At 38.5% G+C, this 22,371-nt stretch overlaps 1 long non-coding RNA gene across 1 annotated transcript in view; it reads right to left on the minus strand.

The window, feature by feature from the left end:
* The window catches only part of LOC113999983, a 262,086-nt gene that overhangs the window by 204,732 nt on the left and 34,983 nt on the right, over positions 1-22,371 (minus strand). Inside the window, exon 2 of the long non-coding RNA XR_005566976.1 lies at positions 7,348-7,420. This is a non-coding gene — a long non-coding RNA (uncharacterized LOC113999983). The remainder of the gene's footprint in view (positions 1-7,347; positions 7,421-22,371) is intronic.

Consider the following 22,371-nt stretch of genomic DNA (forward strand, 5'->3'; position numbering starts at 1 on the left):
AAGTTTTTCAATTGAATGCTGAGAAAGAGTCAAAGGACTTATTTTCTTAATCTAACAAATGACATGTGTACTGTCATTGCTTTAACATTCTCCCTGCGGACTGGAGGACTTAAAAAATCCCCTCCAATAATGAATGAAAGAACGAACAAAGGAAATAAAAAAGTTTTGAAAGTTTTTCTTTTTTTAAGGTATAATTGTTGTCAGTCAAGTAATACTCAAGCTGTTGGAATTTTTGTTCTTAAAATCATTCAAATTATATAATTGTGAAGATCACTATAATGTTTAAAGCAGTGCACAACTGGCATAAAATTTACGGCCGTAGTACAGAGTACTTTCTAGAGGTTCATTCTATGAAAATAATAATGATAAATTAATACAAATTTAATTTTTCTGACAGTGCCATGGCAAATTATATAGCATCATCATTCAAACTGAATGAAAAAGCAGGTTAGCTCATATATTTGAAATGGTAAACCTAATTAATTTTAAAATAGATGATATTTCGACAAATGAAGTATTTAGAATTTAAAAAGTAGTAGTAGAAATATTTAACTAAGAGTACAAGGGCCATTATTGAAATGATGTCATACAATCTGGGAGGCATTGTCATGTTCAGTAAATTAGCATGGCCTAACCACAGCAGAAAATTTCCTTGAGCTGCAATAAAGACTAAATGCTTTCAGACTCCCATGATCCTTTGTAGTCATCATTTTAAAGCACTGCCTTAGTGAGCTAAACCTGTAAAGTTTTCTTTTGAGCGGCTGTGAGTTGATTAGATCTATTTCAGCCTAGTGGTGGTAATAGGCTCCTCTCTGTGAAACTGCTTAGCCTCTGCTCCCCTGGCAGCTGGAGAAACTGGAATTAATCAGGTCTGCTGGGGACTTCTTCAGCATCTCCGCAGGCCAGCGACTCTGGAATCATTTACTACAGAATCTTACTGTCAACTCTTTGTCATTTAGGCTTTTGATTATGCTTGCTTTCTTCAGAAAAAATGGAAATGGGTGACAGATTATCCTAATGCAGAATTTCACTAGTTACTTTTATAGGCATCTATTATCCTCCTTTGTAATGTCCATAAAAAGAATGTAGGTGTGTGCAAAGATTTTTGGGGGCACAGATATGAAGCATACACTATTGAAATTAACATATTTCTTCTAATTAAAGTATATTTCTTTCTAATAAAGGGACCCTCCCATTTCAAATGACTGCATATTGTTTTGCCACTAGCACAATATATAGATTTTCTTCCTTTTTTCTTAAAAATTGATAGCTGAGAAAAAATTCTTGAATATCATTACTTACATTGCTGCTGTCCAATAACACTACTTTCTATTAAATATACTGTACAGATTGTTTTTTTTCAACTGTATTAAATATGAGCCTTAGAATAAATGCATATTTACATAAACTGCTAACTAGTCTGAGCTTCAGTGAGCAGAAAGTAAACAGTCAACAGTGAAAAAAAAAAGACAATTAAATCTGCCTTCTTTTCAGCATTTCATCCCACAGATACAGGGTTCTATAGAATTGTTTTCTGTAAATAGTCAATGGGCAGTCTGCTGCAGTCTTAATGAAATCATCATCCCTTTTGACATTCAAAAATTTGGAGCTTTATATTACAGTTATGACAAACCCCACTTTATTTGTATAACAAGAAATACTGCTTGACATTCTGGGATACAGGCTTTTCATAGGTAGTATAGGAAAATATTTTTTATGAAGTAGTTGAAAATTTGATCACAAGTGATGATTTATAAGAATCTTTTGTTTAGTACATATATGCATTTAATAACATAATATTTTATAATTTTTTAAAATAATTTTCTTTTTTTTCCATCTTTTTTTTTCTGTTGTTTTGTTCAATTTCATTCTAGAGAGCAGATTTAAACAGGAGTTATGTTAACAGGTTAAATATATTAAAATTTTAAAACTATGTTTAACCTCTTTTAAAAAACACATTAAAAAAAAAGTTATATATTGAATGATTCCCAAAATGCCCAAACTGTTCCACTATTAGTATTTTGAACTATTCTGTGAATTACAGAAACAGGCAGCATCATCTGAGTTTGCCTCCAAACAGAAAAAGCCTCTCTCTATATGTTCCTTAATAGGCTTGGTGACTGCAGCAAGCTTGAACTCTATACCTATGAGATCTGAAACACACCTACATCCCATATACCACCTAGACTTCTCATTTGTCCTTGTTTGCCTACATGTGGTTGACAAGTGAACTGGCATCAAAAGCAGAGGTTTAATTTTCTTCTGCTGACAAATAAACACTGTAGTTCATACAGACTGGGCTCAAATGATGAGCTGTAAGGTTATATCAGCTAATTTAAATGAACTGGGTTTCTTCATCTAGTTTTCCACTGGGTTGAAGGGCACTGGCTAGAAGTTACTAAAAAAACTGAATCTCATTTTTAGGCTACTAGGGTTTTTTTTTTAGGGACTGGCACCATTGTCACTTTCTGTTGCCCTGTCTTGTTTAATACCTCACAGCCATGGTTGTTTGGTAGCCCTTTCCTTCCAGCTAAACAGGTGAGTTCTCTGGAGATCACCTCTGCTTCTCTTCCAACAGTCTCTTGTAATATGGCTCTTATGCCCACTCTGAGCCTCTCAGTGTCAGGCAGTGATGAAAAATGCAGTCTTCTTCCCCTCATATTCGTGTGTCTTGGCTCTCTATGCAATGCAGTAGGGGCCATGAGGCTGACACAGTTTGTCATTGTCCCTTCCGCAATAAAGTGTATGGTTGGCAAACCTTATGTAGCTGATGTGACTCACTAATTGAGCCATCTAACAGGAGCAGTGTGCTACCCAGAAAACATCCAATCCTAATGCTGCATCCTAATGTGCACAGAGTCTTCCTCACCCTTTCAGAGGCAAAAAACCCTAACCTAACCCACAAATAACTAAAAAACCCACATGCTGTTAAATTGCTGCTTTTTTGTGTCTAAATTGTGAGTTTTACTTGCTAATAAATAACCCAAGTCTGAAAAATCACAGAGAGTTAAACACACTAGATAGGTCAGGTTTATTCTGTTAATGTTCATGTTCATGTTCTCTTTCTTTATTGAATACTTGCCCTTCTTTTATCCTTAGACTATTGTGGTCATTTGTCAATGACAATGTGTTGAGTTTGGATGTGTTCCTCTTCTCAAGAAAAGGACTTCAGATTAGATCTGTACAAATATTGAGGCAGCTAACCTTGGGAAGTGTCCACTGACATCACCATTCTTAGCTAACTGCAGATGTTCAGGACTTAAGTGGTAAATATTTAACAAAGGGGGTTTTCTTTCTTCTCAGCATGACTCCCAGGTACTTGAGACACTGCATTATTTTTAAACAAGATGCAATATATTTTAACCAAAATCTGTCAAACTGTGTGCTGCAGATGTTCAAACCAGGTTGCAAATCCTATCGAAGTGTATGTGAAAAACAAGTGCTATAAAGTTGATACTTCACATTGCAAAGCATACAACAATTCCTAAATTGCTAACAAGCTACCTGCATGTCTTCTTTTCCATGCAGCTTATTTTATAACAAAGCTATACACTGCCATATCAACTGTTTAGGGTAAAGCTGGTTTTAAAACCTGATTACTGGAAATAACTCCATCTGTTATGGTAGAATCTGAATGGGTACTGTTCAGAAAGGGGGGAGGGATTTTAAGCTTCAGAAGAAAGGGCTAAGTAAATTTATAGTGGTACATAAAAGTCTTTTTTGGCTCCCGCATCTTCTAATTTGGGGTGTATATCTTTTTGTCTCTTCATCTTTTGCTACTGCTCCAAATTTCATGGAACTGTGTCTTGCTTCCGTGGTTTGATCTTTCTAACCCATTTTACATCCAAGTTTCAAACAAATCCTTTAGCTTCTGTTTTACTGTTTCTGTGGTTTCAGAACTTTGTTTCTTTTATTTACTTTATCACCCAGAGCTCCCTCTCCCACTTAATTTTGTCAGGGTCACTTCAGACGATGATCTACTCTGAGAAACCTGCAAAACTCTGCCTTGTTCACCTCGACTTGTCCAGCACAGCATTTTAGAGCCACTGTCTCCAGAAGGACAGAAGAAAACAAGAAGGATATTGTACCTTGAGGAAAGGCCTAAGCATCATCCAGTATTCAGATTTTCATTACTGAGCTCTATGTAGATTCAAACTCCATCTTTTGTCTTCTGAAATCTCACTGTTATCGTGCTGAGAATGTACAATTGCAATAACTCTATCATCACACTTTTAAATAATATAATACAGTCAAAAATGCTTTTCAGTCTTTGGCCTCTTTAGCATCAACAACAATTTTGCATTCCTTTTGTGTCAATAGCATGTACATGAACAATCATATAGCTCCTGTAAGTCTGGTGGAATTTTTTTTAATTGGTAATTTTTAATAAGTAGATACAGTAGAGAAATAGAGAGAGACATTGGAGTTTCAGATTAAAAGGGAGTGATTAAGAAGGGTAAGACTTTTGAACTGAATTGCTCTAAATGAACTGGGAGAGGTGCAAATCAGTCATTACAAAAATTATATAATTTTAGGTCTTAGGTTAAGTTCTGTGAACTGTTTAATGTTATAATTAGCTGCTGCCAAAATCGTCAAGTTGAATGAAGCTCTAAGTTTAAAATGTCATAAACTCTCAGTATAAAGATTTATATAACACAGGTATCTGACCTACTACCACATGACAGGAGGTATTTGTTAAGTGTTATTTGACTTTTACAAAGTGGGAAAAAAAAGAACTAGAGAAAGAAAACATACATCTTCTGGACAATATCAAAACATTATGAATCTAATCTGATATATGTGTGATGAATTCAAAAAATCGTGATAAACATAGTTGTTTCTTATTAAAAAATAAGATTTGATACTCCAAGTGGAAAACTTTTGTGTTTATTATGACAAATGAAGGTGGTTAATGTCAAATTTCAACAGTTATATTTAGCAAGAGTTTAATGGAACATTTCATAAACTAAGTAAACTCTTTCTGAGGTTTTGCAGGCATTCAATGGCTCTACCCATACACATCTTCCTTACAGGAATTTTTTTACACTGATGACCAAAACCAAGGTTGCACTTGATTAATCTGCATATTGAAATATAGGGTCAAATCATGGTGTCACTTACTGGCCTAAAGAAAGCACAGTGTTGCATAGGGTGTTCCAGTGAGTTCAGGGGAACAAGGTAAGGACTGGTAAACACCATCCTGCAAAATGAAGCAGGAGGTAACCATCCCTACAAATAAAGCCCTACAGCTTGGTGACTTGGTGATGTATGCAAAAAATGGCAAGCAAATCCATGAAAAATTGTAAGCAACACTCTTTGCTTCTTATTTCATACATAGTTAGCTTGAAAAAAAGGCTATAACTAGAGTACTTAGAAGATATCCTGTGTATCTAAATATACTCACTTATTTACACGGGTAAAGAGGAATTTCTCATATCTATAATTGGTCTGCATGCTGGTAGCTCCTTCAATAGTGGACTTTGTGTAGGGCAACAAAGAAATGGAGTGAAGAAACATGTATAAAAGATTTGCAGCTTAATGGTCAGTGAAGATGCCTACTCATCATTTACAATCTCATGATACATAATACAGTCACTTTTTTTTGAGGGAAAGAGAAAAACTAAACAGTAAAGCATCTTCAGCTGTTCTAAGTGTGGTAGATGATCTGGTCCTGTCCTGCGGTCCATAGAAAAATAGCTGATGCTTCATACAGACCTAGGTAATGATGTGTGTTTCTCGTTTCCAGACATTTCTATGGTCACATTCCTTTGTTGAAAGGAAATGCCAGAAGCCAGTAAGTACCTACTGTCTGTACAGAATTCTTGATATGAAATCATCCAAGCTTGCACTCATAAAGATGTTTTATTTAAACCCCCCCAGTTATGCCTTTTCCTAATTTCTGCCTCACGAGCACGTCTCTAAATAAATAACTTCATGGTCATACGACTCTTAGAGGGGAGAAGATGATGACTGTGTAGTTCTGCACAAAGGAAGTGAGAGTCACTAAACAGTGTTTTATTTAAATGTTGTTCTTTGTATAAAAGCACTGAAAATCAAAGCTCTTAGAAAACTGCCCATCCGTCTACATTTACTTCTCTTCCACTTTATTTTATTCCTATTAATGAACTCACTCTGAGCCAGCTACATTTCTGAGCTTTTGCTTTAGTCACTGAGACCTTCCATCTCCTACCTTGAGGAACTGAACATTTAAAAATACAGTGATTATTATCTGCCCCCTCCACCCGCCCCACCACCTGGTTCTTCCAAGGCAAAGAAAAATATCCCTCCCAAACATCCCTGGATTCCCTCCTGACCAAATTTTCTCCACCCCCATCCCAACATTTGCACATTGTTTTTTGTCTCATCTGGTTAGGTCCTATCTGGAAACTCATTCTCTTTTACTCTAGTCCTAGCTCCTAATTACCTTTTACCATTCAAAAGTACAGACAGGAAAAGCACTGAAGTAAGAAGGCAGATACACTTTCACAGCAGGAAAAGCACCACATTTATGCAGCAAATTTCTGCACTATATTTCATAGGCAGTAAGTTTCGTACCTATGTCTTTTTACAGGTACTCATTTGATTTCAATAAGCAGGAGGAACGTGAAAAAATTAATTACATTTTTCAGGCTCCTTTTGTTTTTTCCTTTTTTCCAGCAACATATCTATTTCTCAACTTATTTATTCTGAATAAAAAAAGGCTCTGAGAACTAAAAGGCAAATGTGCATCTCTTCTGCAATTTGTGCAGCACTCAGATTCACTTACAGTTTTGTGGGACCAAGAATATTTAGTCTCATTATAAAACTTATGATTTTCCTAGTGTATGAGACCAGAACAGGGTTAATGGCAAATGTCTGCTTACTTCTTGCACTGAGTTCAGAGGTAGAGGCTGATGCAGAGAAGCCTGTCTGCAGTCCTTGTTTGTAAAGCAGACAAAAAGCCCCAAACCAGCCCAGTACACAGCGCCGTGCACAAGCACGCCAAAGCCTTTCCGTTTGCTTTCAGGGGTTAGAATTATTTTGATAGGACAGGGGATTCTGAGGACTGGCATGCAAATGTTCATAACAACAGTCCCACTTTGCTCCAGTTCCTGTTTATTACTTCTTATTGTTTGTAGTATTCATAAATCCCTTCAAGGCTTCTGTTATTATTGAAGAGGAGCCCACCTGGGAATGTTTAGGTCCTTTAGTAATAGCCTTAGGCCCAGATCTAATGTCTACTGAAAAAGGATTCACTGCTTTAAGGAAATACTGATGACAATTCATTAGGGCATAAAAAAAAAATCTGTTTCAACTTATAAAAAAATGTGCTAGATATGTGAACAAATATTATAGGTTAGCACTTACTGTAGACTGCAGACTGCAGAATACACACACAGTTGTCCTGTAGTCCAATCTTCTTTTAGATGTTCACTAAGCCCTTAAAAAAAGAAAAAAAAAAGAAAGAAAAAAAGAGAAAAAAGGAAAAAAAAAAGAAAAGGACTTCATAATGTTCATAATGTTTTAAACTATAATATAAATCTACAGATCTGCTATTAATACAATTCCTGTTGCTGTCTGAGGTTTGAGACACACATGTGTAATTCTTCAATGGCATTCTGTGTGTTATCTGGAAGGTCTCTCATTGCTGCTGCATCAATGCAAACCAGACTACACCCAGGCGAACAAAGGAAATTTAACTTTCATAAGTCGGTTTTAAAAATGCATTTACTTTGACTGCATTGAAAGAATCTAAAAAAAGATGAAAAGCATCTTTAACATGCCCAAAACATCTGGTTTCATATTTTGAGACCAAAAGGAAATTGCATGAAGACTAAAATCTTGTTTTGATTTATATTATTATTGGAGGGCTGAGAAGCTGCCAGTCATAAAATAAAATTTTATGATGATAAATAAATAAGGAAAACAATCTGACAAAACATGTTGTGGAACAAAGCTCCATTTCAAGTTTAATTAACTGATAACAATGTTTATGATAATAGAACTGTGCCACCAATTACACAGCTAGTAAATGCATGCTACCAAGGCAAAGACTGGCCTATAAAAGCCTGGCTAAAAAGGTTTCTCCTGCAGCAAAATACTTCCAAACACAAAAGAGAAGGTATTCTCCATGTAGTAAATCATGCAGCAATTAAGACCCTCTTTGAAGTCGTTTATGAGTCTTTATAGATTGTATGACAATTGCTCTGCTTCAATTGTGCATTGTAAATTGCACAATAGTAGTAGCTCCTGCTTTCTAATATACCTACTGATAGTGCCTGAAGAAGCTGACAGTTTAGAAATTGTTACAGGATAGATATATCTGTGGGGAGACAAGCAAAAAATAAATGTTTCTTGCTCTGCAGCACTTTGCCTTTTTCCAAAACCTTGTATGCAATTGTAACAAAGTGTTCCAGCAAGAAAATTATTTTAGAAACATGAAGATCAGCTGTGTACTGCAGGGAGAAGTGATCCTTAATCATACATGTAAGTTCAAACAGTTTTCTGGTAACAGAGGCTTGCGTTTAAAATTGCTATGTACTTCCAGTCCTTGTGGTTTGAAGATGCTGGGATCACAGCCATGATACACAGTAGAAATCATTAACTTTCACTTTATGCTATACTATAATTTGCAAGTTACTATATAAAATGCATTATACGAAATACAAGATTTTGTATTACAGATATTATGAATCACTTGCTAAAATAATGCTGACATTTCTGTGGACAGGCTAAAAAAGCTTGGCTCATATTGTGAGACTACTCCTTTTTCAACTTCTGCAACAACAACCCACATTTAGGAAGCCCTGAATTTGGCTATCTGCAGGAACAGTACATTGACTATTCTGATCACATGCCTTATCACAGCTTTTCACCCCATTAACTGTAACTGAGCAGTGAACTGTTGGCCAGACCACAGCCCTAGTACAAGTCCTGCTTGTCCCTTCCTATCTGCCTTCCCTCCTGCGGTTCAGCTTAAAAACACAGCTGTGTCAAAAAGCAGACGAAGAAAACCCCCCATTCAAAGTGCACATTAAATAATATAGGAAGGAAATCTTTCAAATGTTTCCCAAAAGAAAACGTATAGTGGCATTTGTATACATTGACAGTAAAGGTTTTCAAACTGAATGGAAAGGTCTCCTTTGTCAAAGTCAACATTTAGCAGCACAGTAAACATTTGAAGGAAGTCAAAAAAGTTGTTGCAAGACAATTCTATGGTTTTAGGTTTACGTACATTTACTTCAAGGCAGGGAAAGAAAAGATCAAAAGCATTCTGAAGCGTATTTGCTGCTTTAGTAATAAGCCCAAAATACTTGGAATTTATATTTCCTTAGCTTCTTTGTTGATCCACATGCAATAATTCCTCCCTCATCTGTATTTTGCTATTGCTTCTTTACCTGTCTTGTTTCCTCTCATATTCTGCTTGAAATACGACAGTCTTCTCAGTCCTCTAGTTTGGGGCTGGTTTTTTATTTCTTATGTGCATGTAAAGCCCTCACTTTTTTCACTAGTTAAAAAGAACCTGGAGAGGCTATGTTTCTTGTGTTTTCTTCTGGATACCTGTGCATGAAAGGTAACTTCCTCTCTCCGGCCCTGAAGGGAATTACTTCTGGCATGTTTCAACTCATTATCTTGAATTTTAATCAGCTGATGAAAAAAAAAATTGGTTCCATCAGCTGATGAAGGCATAGAGTAATGAGTCAAAACATCCTGATCAAGACTCCCAGCTGCACTGAATGGGACTCTGTAAGTTATACATATCCTCACTGCATTCTTAAAATTATTTAATAAATTCCCCTCCTCTTTGCACCCCTCAAAAATAAACAGGATATTAAATCATATGGAAGATTTTTGTCTCCCTCAGACATTTGGTGTCCTACTACTGTAAATCTCCAGAAGAACAGGTTTTAGAAATCTTACCATGCTTAACTTCTTGAAAACAAAGTGAGAAAGGATGTTGTTGACTTTGGAATGCATTCCAATCACTGTGATGGCCATAAAGGTCTTTAAATATATTCTTGCTACTATAACTGACTGAAACATCCAGTAAAGTTTATGGTTTGGGAAATCACATTTTTCAACAGGAAAACAAAGAAAGAAAATATTTTCTTCCCCAAACTGCTTTGTATCTAAGGCCTACAAAATTAAAATGAGAACACGTGTCTGCTAGAGGAGAAAAGCAAAAAGAAATTGCACAAAAATTCTGAAAAATATACAAAAAAAGCAATTAAAAAGGGGAAGAAGAAATATTTTTCTCTTTTATTATTCTGTGATAATAGCTGTAAGTGTTCCATGCATTCATAGTAAGTAAAAAAGTTTAACAAAAGTATTTATTTCTAAATCAACTGTTCCTTCAATCTGGTACATAAATATCTGGTGAAAACATCCTGTAGCTTTCAGATCCCTTTTGATTACCTGATGCTACTATGTGCCCAAGTAGCCACATTGCTCCCTCATTTCACTTGGAGTCATAGCTCTGTGGCAATTGGCACAGTAATCATACCATACAGTTATCTCTGCATTAGTGACCTCCAGGCTGCATTACTGCAACTCAGACCTAGAAATTAAGCCTTTTGGCCTGAAAAAGCTCCACATGGGGGAAAATACAACAGAATATCTGCTTAGCAAAGCAAATTGCTACATTTATCCACTTCAAGATCTCCATCTTGATATTTAAACCTCTCAATGTGATATGAGATCTCTGTGCCTCTGCCTACAGGATCATCTCCCTCTACATGGCTATGACCTGTCTGGATATCCTTATCACTCTGAAACCATGAAGCACACTGGAGAGAAGGAGGAAATGTGGAGTACACAGAATTTTAACAGAAGCCACACCAAAACTTCAAGTTTCATATCCTGGTGACAAAAACTATTAGAAACTGCATATCTACCTCAAAACTCGTGGCCCAGTGCAAAACTCATCTCTGACTTGTCTTTAACTTCACACACACAAATATGAATCAAGCTATTTTTCCTCTAAACCATTACGAAAGAGAGAGTGGAAGAAAGGAGGATGTGTGGGTCATATGGATTTCATCTGGGGTGACATTAGGAGAAGCTAAACAAAATTAAAATGAAATTCAAAATTTCGTTAACAAACTCTACATGTTGATATGTGATCTTATTTGAAATAACTTTGCTTCGTTGTCTTTAATGAGCTTTTCCTGAGTAACATCAGGTTCTAGCTAAATCTTCATTATCCTCTATCTGACCACTATTATACTCAAAAGAAGAGACAGAATAAACAGAATGCAAAGTACAGTGGAAACTCCACTTAAAAATCCTGAGAAATCTCAAGCACTGTAAAAATGCAGCACACAATTGTAAGGATGAAAGTAAAAAGATGACCGCAAGGCAATCAGGAAGTTTGAATTTGTAGCATATAACGCTGACAATAGCCAAATAAGAGTGTCATCATCTAAAATGTAATAAATGTTATTGCTACCGATGTCATTGCTATCGTATATCCAATTTTTTAAAAAACGATACAGTAATTGTGGGGGTTTTACATGTTAAATGCTACAATAAGCAGCATATAAGAATCAGAGAACAGAAATAGGACTGGACTTTTACAGATTTTTTTTACCCTGATTTACATTCTGTGTCATCACACTGGTTGTTGTGACATTGCATATTTAATCAGGCTAGAACTGGCTGCTTTTAACTAGAATAGGATCTGAGACTACTAATTTACCCTTGTTATTGACTTCATAGGCTCTTACAGCAGCCTTATGACTTGGTAACAGGGGTCACCACCTGACTGAGATCCCAGTTGCATGCCTATATTTTGACAGTCTCTATTTGACACCTGGATATTTCACTGGGTGATTAAATCAGTCCAAGTAATTCTGATGACCACATATGTTTCTCCATGTTCAAAACTCAGCACTGACAGATAGGGTGTAAGCCTGTCTGTCTGCCTCCTGGTGTTATAATAGCTCAGAGTTCTTTTAGCAATGTGACGATTCTCATTCCCAAAACAATAAACTCAGAAAGCTGGTTTGCAGCCACGCCTTTCCACTCCTTACTTGGGTAGGGCTGTGTTATTGCTAAATTCATCCTCTGCATAAATATGTACCTGTGCTCTTTGCTGGAATATCAGTTGAGTTTAGTTACTTTGATGCGTCTTACTGCTTTTGCCTTGGCATTTCGGAGTTTCCCTGCAGTTATGGGGATCCACCTGAGATACATCTACCTGTTACATCAGGCCTCTTTTCTCTGGTCTTTTTAAGTGCTTCCTTATGCTTTTTAAAAACTGAAAAGGGAAAAAACCCACTCAGACACAATGAGTACTGATACCAAATTGTCTCTTCACAGCTAAAAAAATAGATTTACAGGAGGCGAAGATAAGTGTTTAATTGTTAGGGTCTCATGGCTAACCTTAATGCTACACACTCTTGCAGGCAGATAGCTAAATTACTAATATTTGCGTGGGAAAAGGTGTCTTTCTTCAGAGGACTTCTTTGTGCTTGTAACTCAATAATTAGACTTATGAATATACCTAACAACCACAGAAATGAAGAGAGAGCAATTTAGTGCTGTTAGTCCCCTTGATACTGCCTGGGTGGCAGCAGGTGTTACAATTGGGACTACTAAATAGATATGTCTTTGCACATGGGAATGTGACAGCACACAGAGTAAAAAGCGTGCCTCATGGAAGGTGCTGCCTTTCTTTCTTCAGCTGAAAACAAAGTAATACAAGTCTGAAAAAGGGGAAAATGCTGTGAAAGAAAGGTAAATAATTACCCCTCTGGGTTTTCATACACAACTTACCTCACATGTGCAGCAATGCCTGAAGCTAATCTCTCAGTACTTTTTGTAGCTCCAGTTAGAATGATATTTGGCAGCTGCTAGATGAATCTGGCATATCTGTTGCCAAATGCATGCAGTACATGTGTGTGGCAACTGCTGTCTTCACCAAAAAAAGATTGGCTCAACAGTACTTGTCACATTTTCCTTCTACTGTTTCTACCCCCAGGAATCTAACTTTTCTCTATTGCTAACCATTTTATTTTTCAGTCTTTATCTGACTACACTAACAGATGCTGAAGTGCTGCACTGTCCCACCAGACCTGCAGTTTGCTGTCAGTCTGGCAGCTTCTCTGTGTACGTCCCCAAACTTGACTTAGCTTAAAACTACTTTTCCTGCTTTTTTATCCACTAGACTACTGCTTTTAGAAGTTGTCAACAATTGCTTTGATTTTTCTGTTTTTCACCTTAGTGAAGTGTAGAGTCTGATAATGTAAAAAACAGCTCATTCACCTACAGGGCTTTTCACCATATAGCTCTGCTTGTCCCACTGCTCAAAGCAGTGGGTTACCAGTATGCAACCAATGTCATCCCTAGACCACTTCTGACTGTTTGGAAAAAATGCAGTGAAGCTAGCAAGGCATATCCTTTTTGTAAAGTTGCCTCTTCTACTATGGAGATGATTTATCTGTAATTTGTCTGACCAAATTTTGTAAGTAATGTAGAGGCTTGGAATAGCCATCTCAGCCCATTTCAGATAATTAAAATAGGTCAGAGAAATGTTTTAAAAGTGACTGTCCCTGTCCTTAACAGAAAGCTTGGAGTAGTATCTCAAATATGCTTTACATTTGACTGAAGCCTGTTTTGTGTTGACTTGGCTCTAACTCTAAGACTGGTCAGAATCACCATGCATGCTAATCCATACCCTAGCACTGCAATAGACCAGGAAAGCTGCAGGTGCCCTCCTGGGTCTCCTTTCAGTTCTTAGAGTGAGAAAGGTCCTGTGTCCCATGGAGCCAGGGCAAGCGATTCTCCCCAGGCTTCAAGGGGAAACAAAATCAAACAAATCTGCCAAAATTACAGGTTTCTGAATTTCAAATGTTAGCAGACATGACCTTGGTACTTTTACAAGAGCACAAGAAGGTCATCTGGGGTCAAAGCATGGTCTCTGTCATTAGTCTATCTTTCTAAGTAAAGTATACCTAAGGAAGGGAGTATGAGAAATTGAGCTAATATAGGTTTTCTGGTTAAGTTCTGTGCTGGAAATAAATATCTGCTTTAACTTCCTTTCCAGCCTTATTTCGGCTTTTCTTTATTTTTCAGAGGCATCCACACTTCCACAGAATTAAGTTAGGTTAATAATGGATATCTCAATATTTTTTAAGACCAGAAATTTGACATTCAGAACTAATACTAAACATAAATAAGACACCACAAGGTCATACTCTTTCCGAAGTTCATCATTAGAAGCCTGGCTAAGAAAATAGTACAAGTATTTCATAGCATTTTCACAATTCTTAATGTCTCTAACTTCCTCTTCTAGGGTTAAAATAATTAAAATGCAGATGACTTCTCAGTGATTCCCATTAGCCGCAGCAACAAACATAGTTTGCAAAAAATAACACATTTTAATGTGCTATATTTGCCAAACAGAATAAAAGACAAGCTGATGAGGGGAAAAACATTTCTAAGAGAGCCTCACTAAAACCTATATCTGATCTTTGATGAGAATGAGCCCTCCTTGAAAAGTATATTGAATACTTGATGTTATCACCACGGTCCTCAAGGATGTGGGCAAACAGCAACAGCACACACTGTGTTCTTAAATATTTTGGCACTGCTCCTTGTGTCACCTTTATTAATGGCTGCTATGAACAACAAACAAGGTATCTTTCTCTTTCATCACAATGTTCCTACTGTCAGAAAAGCTGTGTGGAAACTGAAACTTGGTGCACTCCAACCTGCTTAATCCGTGCTTTAAATGTTCACATGCAAAAGTTCACAGGCTTCATGTCCACAGGCACAATGGCTCTTCCTCACCCTAAACAAGACATATGGAGACTAATCCTAGGCCTTCTATAGTTTTTCGATCATCTCTCACAACTCTTGCTTCTGTAGAGAGAAAATTCCTGAGGCCAAAGCTCAGCTGTAGTTGAAGCTTGTCAGAAGTGTGGGGGATGATAGTTTTTTTCAGATACATTAATGGCAAGAGGCAGAATCGAAATATCATTGGCCCATTACACGATGAGGATGGTCACCTGACTAACAGGAACAGAGACAAGGCAGAGGTGTTAATGTATTCTTCTCCTCTGTCTTGAACACCAATTACAGAAAAAGGAGTCTCAGTACCCTGAGCTGGAAGACCATGACTGTGAGAATGACCAACTCCCAGTCAACCTTGGATCTGCTGCTCCAGCTGGATCCCTACAAATTCATGGAGCTTGATGGGATTCACCCAAAAATCCTCAAAGAGATACCTGATGTCTTCAAAAAACCTCTCTCGATGATTTTTGAGTGGTCTTGGGAATCCAGACAGGTCCCAGCTCACTGGAAGATGGTAAACATTGTCCCAGTTTTCAAGAAGGACAAAAAGGAGGACCTTGTAAATGAGTGGCCTGTCAGTCTCACTTCAGTGCTTGGTAAAGTTATGGAGAAGATTATTCCGGGAACTATTGAAAAACACCTGAAAGACAGCACAGTCATCAGTCACAGCCAGCATGGCTTCACGAGAGGAAAGTCCTGCTTATCAAACCTGATTTCCCTTTATGACAAGGTAACCTACCTCACTGATCAAGTGAAGCCAGTTGATGCAATCTTTTTGGATTTCAGTAAAGCCTTCAATACTGTCTCTCACAGGATCCTTCTGGACAAAATGTCCATCACACAGTTGGATAAACACATCATGTGGTGGGTGAGCAATTGGCTCACTGGTCGAGCACAGAGGGGAATAGTGAATGGGGTGATATCAGACTGATGACCTGTCACTAGGGGGATTCCACAGGGCTCCATCTTAGACCCTGTACTCTTCAACATCTTCATAAATTAGTTGGACGCAGAGCTGGAAGGGATACTAAACAACTGTGCAGATGACACAAAACTCAGAGGATCTGTTGACTCCCTCAAAGGCAGGGAGGCCCTACAGAGAGACCTCAACAAATTAGAGGACTGGGCAATCACCAATCATATGAAGTTCAACAAGGGAAAATGCCGAATTTTGCACCTGGGATGGGGCAACCCTGGATGGACAGACAGACTGGGGAACGAGATGCTGGAGAGCAGTGCCTTGGAAAGGGACCTGAGGGTCCTGGTCAACAGCAAGTTGAATATGAGTCAGCAGTGCCCCGGCAGCAAGGAGGACCAACAGTGTCCTGGGGGGCATCAGGTAAAGCATCACCAGCCAGTCGAGGGAGGTGATTGTCCCATTCTGCTTTACACTGGTGCAGTCTCTCCATGAATATTGCGGCAGTTTTGGGCATCATGATATAAGAAAGATATTAAGCTATTAGAGAGTGTCCAAAGGAGGGCAATGATGATGTTGAAGGGCTTTGAGGGGAAGCTGTATGAAGAGTGGCTGAGGTTACTTGGTCTGTTCATCCTGGTTCAGAGGAGACTGAGAGGAGATCTCATTGCAGTCTACAACTTCCTCATGAGGGGAAGAGGAGTGACAGACACTAATCTCTTCTCTGTGGTGACCAGTGACAGGACCTAAAGGAATGGTCTGAAGTTGTGTCAGGGGAGGTTTAGATTGGATATTGGAAAAAGATTCTTTATCCAGAGGGTGGTTGGGCACTGGAACAGGCTCCCCAGGGAAGTGGTCAGAGCACCAAGCCTGACAGACTTCAGGAAGTATTTGGATGATACTCTTACACACATGGTGTAACTCTTGCAGTCGGTCCTATGCAGGTCCTATGCAGGTCCTATGCAGGGCTAAGAGCTGGACATGATGATCCTTGTGGGTCCCTTCCAACTCAGAATATTCTGTGATTCTGTGATTCTTTGGACTCAGGTCCTAAGATGAAGCAACATTTTGGTGTGTTGAAGTGGAAAATACTTCCAGTCCTGAGAAAGAATTCTGAACATGTACTCTCCATGAAAAAGTCTGTCCTGGAAGCCACTCTTGTCTAAACAAATCATGCTCTCACAGTAATCTGGTAAATTGTCTGGTTTGCATTGGAGTTTGTCTGTCAAAAGAGATCTGAAAAGCTGTCGAATGTGTCCAACAAATACTGAGCTAACTTGATCCCTCCTACACATCAGAATGTAACTGTGTGTCACTGTATGAACATCCCATTGTAACAAGCCTAACTTCAATGCCAAATGAACATTAAGTCAGATGCCACTCTCAGCAAAGTCAATGGGAGCATTTACTTTTATGTCAGTGGGAGTGTTTGCATTGACCTCAATGAAAGGAAGATTGGACCACCAATGGAGAGATATCATACTCTCAGAAATGAACCTAAAGTACAATAAACCTCTAGGAATGCTCCAGACCTTCTTTGCTTGAGCTTACATATGTTTTAGAGGTATGGTTCTGACATTAGCATTCAAAAAATGTAGTGTGGTATTTTTTGCAAAATATTCAGGCCGATTGCCTACTCTCATTTTTTATGTAGAACACACTGTAAGAATCGACATTTCATCACTTCCATCCTAAGGAAGTTGGTTCTGTTCAGGTAGTCTTTTACATTACTTGAATAATGTATATCATACATGAAAAGTAAGTTAAAATAAACTTTGCAGGAAACCCCTCTTCCCTTATGCACAGAGACTGATCAGATGGTTAAAAAGCGAAAAAAATAATGGCCCATAGCTGACTTCAAGGATTTTAAACAGAAAATGAATATAAGCTGTCTTAGAAAGAAAGGGTATATATTTGATTGGATTAATGCATCTGTATAGCTAAACACGTATAAATTTTACAGGATAAAGATGCTCTTCCTTAACAAAGAACCTGTTCTGTTCAATCAATGCCATCGAAGTAAAAAGCTGATAATGAAAAATATCTCTTAGTCATAGCAAAAATAACCTTTCTTCTGCAAGCACTTTAAATAAGGTTCCTCAGAGGCTTCACATGTTGTAGGACTTAGCGATAGCTATCTGCATCTGAATCATTTCAGAGAGCCCAACAGACCTCTGTATATTGTGGAAGAGAGTTTAGAAGTGTGAGTAAAGAAAAAAAAAAGGTACTAAAACCAACACTGAACATTTTTTCCCTTAGTTTTGGCTTTTTTTCCTGAATTTCTGAACTGATTTTGCTGAAGATTGAGATGTTCTTCAGTACAAAGCAGGAAGCAAAGTGAAAATTCTATTTCCCCCATCCTTCCTAGCCAGCATCAGTGATTCCCCAGGAAAAGTGTTGTCCATGTTCCTATCATATCAGCTGCATTCAGTTTTTTTTCATCACTCCACTCTGCAGTCAGTATGGCAGAGAGAGCAGGATTCTGTGTCTGTACAGTCAATGATTACACATACTTTGTCTCTGAAACAAACATATGTGAATGTCTTACCTTTGGTCAGGTTTTGTATGGGTCTGAACGACCCTTGGGCCCCAAGGCATGCCATCAAGCATTGTACAGACTTTACTAATGCATCCTGTTGTAGTTGAAGGTAGGCCAGGACTGAGAAGCATGATTGCTTGTTTTGTGTTTAACAGAGCATTAAAATGTCTCCTTTTGTAGAAGTCAAAAAGCAGAACTAATAAACATCAGGTTGGAAGAAGGTAGAGTTTGCAGGCTACCTCTTGCTATAGCCTTATATCTGCGAGAGGCTCTATCAACAGTGTGAGAGCCATGGGAATTAGAAGACTTTCTTAATGGGTAGTGACCATCATCCAGATTATCAATTTGCCAGGACAGGATTTTATTTCATATATTAAATCAATGATCTTGTGCAGCCTCACACCATATTTTGAGCAAGAAGGCAAGGAGGATTTTAATTAGTGAAAAGTTGAATTTCAGAAAACAGATGTAGAATTATTTACCTATGCTGTGTACATGACCTTAATGTAAGAGGGAGAAATATCCTTACAATTTCTGTTAGTACTAGACACTTTAGAAACTTAGATACAACTGGCCTTTCATCATCTTCATTTATATTTCATTTATAAACTTTACAGTGTGAGAAATCTCCTTAGGGAAAAGTAGTGGGTAGGTACGGAGCAACACTGCACAGTTGGATGGCTCTCACAGCAGTCATTCCTCTTAAAGTACACATACACTTGCACGCAGCACCACCAGGAAAATTCCCCTTTATAATTTCAGGAACAACTGAGTAGAAGCCCTTATTTTTATCAATTAATGTTTTCTAATCTGCTAGAGCCAGAAATCTGCACTGCCATTAATTCACCACCATTGCTTTGAATGGGAATTATGCAGGGAAGTCAATTGCAGGAATGGACACCTCATAGCAGTTTAAATGAAATGAGCTTCTGCAATGAAGAAATGAACACAGAATCCTATCTAAGCCAAGAAGGGCACATTGACATCCTGAGTGAAAGCCAACCTGAAAGGATGGAACATCAGGTGCAATTGTAATTTTTCAGTTTTAAGAGACAGATTAAGTACTGAAAGCAGCTGGTAAAATGATAGAGATTATTTACAAGTACTTTTGCCTTTTTCTTGAGCTGGGTTCTGCTCTGAAGGTCAAGGGATAGACCCTGCTGCTGCTCAAAAAGAATTTTCTGGACACAAGACAGTGGCCCATGCCCCTGGTAAAGCTTAGTGGATTAGCTTGGCCTTTGTATAATGACCGATCCACCACTCAGCACCAGCCTTCTAGACCATCTAATGGAAAGTGGAAAGATAGGCTGAATACATCTGCTTTCAGTAGAAGTTTCTCCTGCCCTGACTCCTAATGTTCCTTCAGTGGCATTGAGTTTATTTCCTTAAGGAACAAGTTACAGGGCTCATGATTTATGAACTCCAGATGATCCATGCCCCCCCCCAACCAGAATGTCTTGGAGCCACAGAAGTGCTCTGCAGCTGAATGAACAAAGACTACCCTGTGAAGAGCTTCTCATTGCAAGGGGAGACCCTTTTTATCTGTCCACACCAACTGTGTCAGGGAGTGAGTGTGAAGAGCAGCAAATAAGTTTAGGTATTGCACTACCTTTCAGGGGGAAAACCAGAACATATTTGTCCTCACATCAGATCACAGTGCAGCTCTTGCCCCAGGCTCAACTCACGAGCCTGCTGCTGTTGTGATGAGATCAAAGAGGACCTAGGAATTAGCTGTGTGACTAAGATTAGAGGTTTCTTAATCATTCTTGGAGAAGTTATAGGCAACTCCAGATGAAGGCATGTGAAACTTTTGTTTGAACCTCAGGAAGAAAAAGGCTCAGTAACTCTTCATGATTGCCATACTTAATATTACCTATATATGATTGCATTGCACATGATACATACATGACTGTATCTCTTACATGACTGATGATTCCTAAGATCCATGCTCCATTTTCCACTTAGGCTTTGTTTCTCTTGGATTAATTTTGTTTGTGCTAACCTCTAAAATGAAGTCACTCCAAGAGAAAAAAAATCAGTCCACATTTTACCACTTTTCTCTGCTCTCAGTGCTCTACAAACTCCTGAAGAATTTTGCTCACTAGTGTTACTTTTCATAATACTTTTCAGTATTATGATTTTCAGTGATTCACTGAAAATAGAGGGGAAAAAAGAATGTTGGTAATGATGTGTTTTGTTTCAAATCTAAGGTATAACCAGTTTTTTTTTTAATTTATAATAATTCACTTTAGTTATTTTATAAATTTACCTTTTTAAATTATACCAAGCTGCGAAGTCCTACCTCTTCAAAATCAGTCCCCTTTAATGTTTCACATAAAATATCTCAAGATTACCCCATATTTCATAATCAACACAAAATCATAAATGGATCTGGAAAAATACAAGGCAGTAGTCTAAGTATGGTCCTATGGTACAACACAAAAAAGAAAACCAAACATATCAAACTTAAAATTGCATAAGTATACAAACACATTCCATCCCCCCAAACAAGCCAAAACATTATATCAGTATTTTTTGCCTTGGGAGAGGTCTTCTGGATAGTTACTTATGAGGATTTCCACTTCTCAGTGATGGAACTGTATTACAGTAATTGGATTTCTGGAGAGAAAGTATGACACATATAAGGACAGATTTCTGTCTACACACAAGCAAGTTTTTGAAACATACGTGTCCCTAAAGATGTCATTAAACACTAAATTTTTGTCTCTTGCAACAAAGAATTGTGAATGTATAAAGTGTACGGATTTACATTGGTATTATTATACCTTTATTCAAATAAGCTTAACAATGTTACCTGTTTTTGTTTTATCAGTTATCATTGTTTGGAGCAGCACGCTCCACAGAGTAACTGAATCAGTAAAAGTATACCATATGAACAATGATCTTTTTGAAATAATATTACAGCCTGAGAATACATTGAGAGTCACTGTCTAGCATGCCTTACAAACAGGAAATCAGAAAGAGCGCAGAAAAAACCAAACCAAACCCTTTATAATCATAGAATCATAGAATCATAGAATCGATTGGGTTGGAAAAGACCTCCGAGATCATCGAGTCCAACCCTTGGTCCAAATCCAGTCCATTTACTAGATCATGGCACTCAGTGCCACGTCCAATCTGCGTTTAAAAATCTCCAGGGATGGTGAATCCACCACCTCTCTGGGCAGCCCATTCCAATGCCTGATTACTCTCTCGGTAAAGAATTTTCTCCTGATATCCAACTTAAATTTCCCCTGGCGGAGCTTAAGCCCGTGCCCCCTTGTCCTATTGCTGAGTGCCTGAGAGAAGAGACCAACCCACACCTGGCTAGAACTTCCCTTCAGGTAGTTATAGACGGTGATGAGGTCACCTCTGAGCCTCCTCTTCTCCAGGCTAAACAACCCCAGCTCCCTCAGCCTCTCCCCATAGCACTTATGCTCCAGTCCCTTCACCAGCCTCGTTGTTCTTCTCTGGACCCGCTCCAGCACCTCAATATCCTTCCTGAACTGAGGGGCCCAGAACTGAACACAATACTCAAGGTGTGGCCTCACCAACGCAGAGTACAGGGGAAGGATCACTTCCCTGCTCCTGCTGGCCTCGCTATGTTTGATACAGGACAAGATCCCATTGGCCTTCTTGGCCACCTGGGCACACTGTTGGCTCATGTTGAGCTTCCTGTCAATTAGTACCCCCAGGTCCCTTTCTGCCTGGCTGCTTTCCAGCCACTCTGTGCCCAGCCTGTAGCGCTGCAGAGGGTTGTTGTGGCCAAAGTGCAGGACCCGGCACTTGGCTTTATTGAACTTCATCCCATAAAAAAGAATAAATAAAAAAACAATGGCAAACTGCCCCATGCAGCGCCTCACTTGGATGTGTCTGCAGTCTTGGAAGCTTGACTACCCTACGTTCTCCTACAAATGGACCTTGAGCTTGTTTGGAGGTTCTAGCAGGGGAGCGCAGCTACCGTATACCCTTGACCGATGAACGGTACCGTCTCTATCGGGGAGGTCGTCCTCTTCGACCGAGCGCGCAGCTTCGGGAGGGACGCACATGGAGCGTTGAGGGAGGAAGGGGACACCCGCCTAGCCAGCCAGATCAGCCGAATCAACCCTGGCGATCAATGGGGTGACAGATGTCGCAGCCA

The sequence above is a fragment of the Pipra filicauda genome, unplaced genomic scaffold, assembly GCF_003945595.2.
Source record: "Pipra filicauda isolate LSUMZ 115617 unplaced genomic scaffold, ASM394559v2 scaffold83_size3615187_pilon, whole genome shotgun sequence".
In the NCBI taxonomy this organism is placed as follows: domain Eukaryota; kingdom Metazoa; phylum Chordata; class Aves; order Passeriformes; family Pipridae; genus Pipra; species Pipra filicauda.